The sequence below is a fragment of the Tamandua tetradactyla genome, chromosome 2 (assembly GCF_023851605.1).
Source record: "Tamandua tetradactyla isolate mTamTet1 chromosome 2, mTamTet1.pri, whole genome shotgun sequence".
In the NCBI taxonomy this organism is placed as follows: Eukaryota; Metazoa; Chordata; class Mammalia; order Pilosa; family Myrmecophagidae; genus Tamandua; species Tamandua tetradactyla.
The window spans coordinates 161,871,840-161,877,839 of NC_135328.1; positions in this window are offsets into that span (position 1 = coordinate 161,871,840).

A 6,000-nucleotide genomic window follows, 5' to 3' on the forward strand; every position below is an offset into this window, starting at 1 on the left:
GAATGGGATCTTTTTTGATCGGATTATTTCCATGGAGATGTGACACACCCAGTTGTGGATGTGACCTTTTGATTAGATGAAGATGTGACTCTGTCCATTCAAGGTGGATCTCGATCAGTTTGCTGGAGTCCTTTAAAAGGGGAAACATTCCCTTTTTAAAAGCTCTTCCATCCTGGTGTATTGCATTCTGGTACCATTGAGCAAACTAATACATCCTCCTACTAGAGATTTCTTGCAGTGTTCCCTTTTCTTAAAGTCTGGCCAGATGCCCAGCACTGATCAGGGGCTGCTCCATGGCATGTTCTCTTAGTTCCTGTGCTGACTGGGGATCAAAAAACCCAAGCCTCCCCATTGTGGAGCTTCTCTCAATTGCCCTCCCTGGGGCTTTCTTTCTGTTAGCATCCTCCAGTTTGCCCATAGTCCTGTGGCCAGGATAGCTGACCATGCTTTAGTAGATTTTGCTCAACCCTAGTAGTTTGTTCCTGAATGACTTTCCCCACTCAACTTAGCCATGCCTTTTTGAAGCTCATCTTCCTAAGGCTGATGGATACCAGGACAGCATGGCTGGAGCACTGAGAGTCAGGAGACCTCAGCTCCCCCAGCAGCATGAGTAACTACAGGAATGTCTCTAGGCTCCCATTTCTTCCTGTGCAGGGTTTAAATTTCTTAGGCTGCTCAAACAAAGGGATGGCTTAAACAGCGGGAATTTAATAGTTCACCATTTTCAGGCCAGGAAAACATCTAAATCAAGGCATCATTAAGGTGATGCTTTCTCCCAGAAGATTGTGGCATTCTGGGGTTGGCTGCTGGTGATCCTTGGTCCCGGGCTCCTCTCTGACATGGCAATGACCACGGTAGCCTCTCCTGGCCTTTCCCTTCTCTTTTGGGTCCTGTTGATCTTCAACTTCTTACTTCCTCTGGTTTTCTCTTTCTCTGTCTGAATTTAATTCTGCTTATGAAAGACCCCAGTGATAGGATTGAGACCCATCCAGATTGAGGTGGGCCACATCTTAGCTGAAGTGGTCTCAGCAAAAGGCCCTATTTACACTGGGTTCATACCCACAGGTATTGACTAAGTTTAGGAACATGTTTATCTGGGTTACAAGCAGCTCCAAACCACCACATGCAGAATAAAGTGGGCTGGACTGGATCCGTTTGAGGCTTTCCTAAGGAACAGTCCACATACCTCTCATGCAACTGCTCTTTCTATTACAGATCCAACGTCCTATTTATTTGAGCATAAGGTTTAAACTTGGGTATTTCTCTTTAAATCTATCATTCACTGAGTACTCCTTACACACCAGGCCCTATACTAGGGCCTAAAGACATTTAAATGAATAACACGGTCCCCACTCTGAAGGACCTCACAGAGGAATCTCAAGAACATTGAAAGATGATAAAAGGGAAGATAACTGCTAGAAAAGAACACAAAACCACTGACCACAGGCCCTTCAGATCTATTGTCTCAGAGGAGGAGCCACAGTGAGTCTTGAAGGACTAAGTAAGCAATCACTGAATTCAGAGGAGGTGGGAGAAGGGTGTTCCAGGAAGAGGGAACAGCCTGTGCAAAGGTTGAAAGCCAGTTCAGAGATTTAGAAGTAATGTGATGTGGCGACGTGCAAAGTTCATCTTGTGATCAGCAGAAGGGGTCCAGGAAAGAGAACGGAGCATATGGTGGAGGTTCTTGGACCTTGAACCTTCTTCTATAAAAGGAGACACCTCAGTCCAGTGGCTGGTTTGTGGAAGAGTTTCCAATGCAATAGAAGGTCAAGGAGGTCACCAAATCCAGAAAGCAGTAATGACTGCCAAGCACCACAGCACAACGTCTCTTAAGCCTAGGACTCTTAGTTCACTTCACAGCAGAATTTCTGACTAAGACTTGAAGAAAACAGTCTTAAAAGTAATACAAATATTTAGAGTTTTAAAAGCCTAGCTTACAAATTAGGAAGAATGGGAAACATGAATGTCAGATGTGCAACTTTGTTCTCCCTAATTTAAAACAGACTTTGTTTTCTGGTGGGAGATAGATTGAAATCCTCCTGCCTGCTCAGAAATATGGTGGAAACCACTTCTAAAGAGCCAGTGTTTTATGTTATATCCAACTAAATTTAATAAGGTAGCAGAAAAGAGAAAATTGACATCAATATGGGTCTATCTGAGAGTCAAATGTATTGTTATTTGACTTAAGTTGTTCCAGTTTTCATTGTTCAAAAGAGAAAAAGGAAATTTTCTATCTTCTGTTCCTCTTTGCTTTTCCCTGCCATCAACTTAATATTGTCATTCCAAAAAATAAAGTGCTTGCCCACTTTCCTCCATCTCTTCCCGATATAGGAGGGAACTGATATATATTAAGTACCTGATCCGTGCTGGCCCTTGACCTACATTTAACCTTCACTGTAATATATAACTTACAAAGAATCTGCTATTTTCTCCATTTGAAAAAGGAGACACCAAAGTTCAGAGAGCTTAGGTAAATTTGTTAAGTTCATACAGCCCATAGGTCATATTCTCTGTGACTCACTGAGTCAAGATTTTGACTCCTGTTTTTTTCTGACACCAAAGCCCATTTTTCCCCCACCTGCCCCACTGCCTGCTTCTAATCCAGTAGTTTGGTTAATGGTTAATGTGGGCTTTCAAAGAATTGGAAGATTATAAGTTCCATTCAGCCATTCATTCAGTCAGGAAATTCTTATGGGCAGGATGATGTGTCAAGCATGATTGAAGGTGCTGGGAATACAGTACTGAACCAAACTGGCAAGCCTCTGCCCTCATGTAATCCACACCGTTTGGGGCATAAAGTTCCATAAGGGGGAGCAAAGACTCGGATGCCAGACTCCTGGGATCAAATCTTAATTCTACCGGTTGCTAGCTGTATGATCTTGGACATAGTATTTAACCTCTCTGCACCTCAGTTTCTTCATCTGTAAAGAGAAGCAAATAGTAATATGTTCCTTGATAGCTAGGATGTGATCAAATGAACTGGTATTTACAAAGCATTTAGAACCCGGTACACGGTAAGTGCTATCTCAGTATTGTCAAATAGTAGAGAAACATAGCGACAGCAAGACAAGTAAGTGCTAAGATGAACAATTAATCAGAAAATGGGGAAAGGATATGTCAAGGGTGGGGGGTGCTCTCTTAGTTAGGGTATCCAGGGAAGGCCACACTGAGAAAGCATCATTTAGATAGAAGACCTAAAGGTCGATGAATGGGCAAGAGCCATATTTGAGCCTTTCACTGAAGTTTCAGAAGGAACAGAATATTTCTGTGGCCCTGTCCCTGGGCCTTTAGTATGATTACCTTTAAATTGTCAATATATTTGTAAGAGGCCCATCTCTAAAGCCTTGGAGACCAATGAAAAAAAGGCTGTGTGCCTCAAAGAGGGAGGTCATTTCTGGAATATTCTTTTAGAATAGGAACAAAATTACCGAAGTTAATTGACAGTGTGTTAGGCTCATTATCTCATAGTTAATAGTTGCTCCAGCTGGCTCCAGGATCCACCCATGACGTGCCTATATTCAGCTCTAGACTTTTTCTTGGACTCTATAGAGTTTAATCTTTGCTTGAGTGAAAAAGAGTGAATAGCCACATTTTTATTGCCCTGATCATATAGGAATGCTCTTCAAAAGAACTTCCTGGATGCCAGGATGCTTGAAGAACAATTTTTTTTTTTTAGTATTTTCCCTTTATGCTGTCTGAAAATGATCTTTTTCGTGCTTCCAGGCCCAGAATTTAGGGATATGATTAATAAATGGCATCCTTATGATTGTGATATGAAATAAGGAATGCTGGCCTGGGAGGCTGGAGACAAGAATTCAAGTTCTGGTGCCACCGTTAATTCCTGTGTATCTATCTACATCACCATTTCTATCTCTGGCTCTCTTTTCTATGTCTATAAAATGAAGAGGTAAGGGGAAAAAATATATGCACACACGCACACACACACACACACACTTCTTTATTGCTTGTGTACTTTTGGCCAGGCATCATATATGTATTGTTTTATTTTAGAATCACAACAATTTTAAGAAGTCACTAGAATTTATTATTCCAATACAGTGATGAAACTGGGGCTCAACGGTGGTGAAGGCCGTGGAGCTGGGAAGAGGCAGAGTAGGAGGAACCCATCCTTGACCCCAGCCATTAAGCTGCAATTGCCTAGGCTCTCTAAGAATCCTTCCAACACGCGATTCCCTAATTTTAGAGACTGAAGAAACTTTGCAGTCTGCCTTTTGGGAGAAACCACCCCATCCCCAAGACTACTGCTTTTCTATAGCTTGAGTTTTAGATAATCTGTTTGCCTCCACTGTCTATCTCATGGGTTGTAACCCAGCTATGAAGACCCTCTGGCAAAAGAAAACATGATGACAGATTGTCTGCAAGTGACAGACACTGTCCAAGGCAATCAATCCTGCATGTCCTCTTACCCCTGGAGACAGACCAGACTAAACACAGAAACTGCGCTTCAGAGGAGGGGCTAAGAAGCTTCAAAGGTGACTCACTTTCATAAGAAGTCTGAATCTCCAGGGACCAGGAGTCAGCCTGGGACCATTCTCCGAAGCCCCTCTCCATGGCAGTGTAGTGGAAGAGAGATGGTGTGAGCTGGGGGAGACACTGAGCCAGGAGTCAGCACAGCCTCTCATTCTCTGTGCTGCTTCAGGCAAATTGCTTCCCCACCCCAATTACTGCCAAGAAGGAATTGGAGTAGCTGCAGTAGGGTAGATAGTTTAGAGTTCAGGAGCCAGGCACACTGATTTAGATGCCAGTTCTGTCATGTATCGGGGATTTGGTATGTGACCTTTCAGCCAAGGCACTTAGCATCTAAGCCGAAGTTTCTAAACTCTAATCTTGAATCTGGACTGAAAGACAAGCATCAAGCTCTGCTACTAGCTGAGGGACAGTGGAGAATTCACTTAAGTTCTCTGAACCTCAGCTTCTGTGTCTGTAAAATGTATAGCATAATACAACAGGGATTAAAGATCAAGTACATAAAGTATCTCACACACTGTGAGCTCTCAGTGTACTATTAGGACCAACCCATTGCTTACCCAATCAGTCTGTATCAAACTGACCAGGAAGTGCTTCAGGACCACGCCTGACCCCACACCATTTAGGGAACAGCTCTATTATGAACCAGACCACATTCAGAGAATTGTCTGCAAATCTCATTGCTATATGCTAACTACATCTAAGACTAAACACAGGTGTGTAAGCTGAGGTTTGTATGCACTAAGTCTGGTCTAGGGAGGCTCTGTACCACCACAGACACTCCACAGAAGGTGGAGATTAGATATAACAGGGCAATTCAACAATGTCACAGCATTCTCAAATGGATGCTGCATCTTGCTATCATAAAAAGCAGAAATCAGATTTACATTGAGTCGATTAATTGAATAGCTTCCCTGAAGTGGAGACCCCAAATCTAAGGTTTTTGCTTATTCAGACAGGGTGAATGATAGGCCACCTCACACCTTCCGGCTTTCTGCCTATTTCTTTTTATATGTTGTTCAGCCAGAAAACCATCAAAAGGGAGTTCAGGAAGTCTCACCTACCATTGTTAACAGAGACCCAGAGAATCATTTCTTGGACAGCTCAGTCCAGGAACACATGCTTTTCAGTTGCTTCCTTCCTGTGGGCTGGGTGAGTGCCATGCCCTGGCGGTAAGAAAGACCTTCCCTATCCTCATGGAACTTAGATTCAAGGTGCGGTCAAATTCAAGTGCATTGTGTGAGCTATTCTAACACCCCACTCTCAAGATTCCTACACATCCACTGAATTGGTGACAAGGTTTGCATTGACTTTGCACCTGCCAGAATGAGAGGAGAGCCTCTATCCAAAGGCCAAAATATGTTTCAGGGTGTCCAAGGCCCTGATCTGGTGTTTGAGTGGGGTGTTATCAGGGTGCAGGGGATCAAGGTGATCAGTTCTTCCTGGGGGGGGGGGGGGTCAGGAAAGTCTATTGAGTTTTTAATGATGAGTAGTTACTTTTCAGGCAATCAA